The following is a 1,123-nucleotide window of genomic DNA, read 5'->3' as shown; positions in this document are numbered from 1 at the left end:
AGTTTTTGTGAAAAAAAAAAAAAAAAAAAAAACATTATAGACACCTGAAGTTTTCAATGGGTTGTCCTTCAGAATGGGATAGAGAGAACAAGATTTCTATCGCCCATCACTCTCCTCCACCATATTCATCTTTCTGGACTGTCATATATATTTTATTTACTACTTAATGTTAAAAACTGATTTAATTTTGAAAACTGTTGCATTATACAGAATATTAATAAGAAAAACACTTTTTTTCTTGTTTTTCATATTTGTCTTGCAGGCATAGACAAAAAAAATCAATTTTTGTCTTATCTTCCCTTTAAAGAAAATCTAAAAATCCTTAAAACAAATACATTTAATTGAGAAACAGCATTGCACAAGACATTATGATTTGATTTCAGAGACTGTATCTTCAATATGAGTGCATTTTGTCTCACTGCACTCTCAGATTTCCTCATTTGTTAGTGGAAAAACAAGATAAAAGTTTTAAGATATTAAAGGGGTCATATGATGCGATTTAAATTTTTCCTTTCTCTTTGGAGTGTTACAAGCTCTTGGTGCATAAAGACGATCTGTAAAGTTGCAAAGACTAAAGTCTCAAATCCAAAGAGATATTCTTTATAAAAGTTAAGACTTGTCCACGCCCTCCTAAAACGCCTCGTTTAAACACGCCCCCACATGTCTAAGTCACTGTGTGGGAAGATTTGCATAACGCCGCCCAAATGTGCACGCAAAGAAAGAAGGCGTAACTTTTATTCTCACTGTAGTATTGTTGCGGCCGCCATGTCGTGAAGGTGCTGTGTGTTTCATTGTGAAAGCGAAACTACATTGTTTGGCCTTCCAAAAGAGGACGATATCCGCTTCGTCATGTCTAGAGCTGATCCGTGCTGGTCCCTGAGGAAATACATCAACTTCGCGCTGTGGATCGCCGGAACAGCTTTCACCGTAGACGAAGTGGAGTCCAGCCCGGGATCGTCACATGTGGTTGCCACAAGCCTCCTTCGTCGAATATGCCGGGTGCCACTCACTCAAGCCGCTGTGTGTTTCATTGTGAAAGCGAAAATACTTTGTTTGGCCTTCCAAAAGAGGACATAATGTTTCTATAAAGTGGGGCAGTTCCAACTTTGCAAGGACAGTCTGG

This window comes from Sinocyclocheilus anshuiensis, unplaced genomic scaffold (genome assembly GCF_001515605.1).
Source record: "Sinocyclocheilus anshuiensis isolate Anshui unplaced genomic scaffold, SAMN03320099.WGS_v1.1 scaffold391, whole genome shotgun sequence".
NCBI classification, from domain to species: Eukaryota; Metazoa; Chordata; class Actinopteri; order Cypriniformes; family Cyprinidae; genus Sinocyclocheilus; species Sinocyclocheilus anshuiensis.
The sequence above is the reverse complement of the archived record's forward strand: the minus strand, read 5'-3'. Positions refer to the sequence as shown.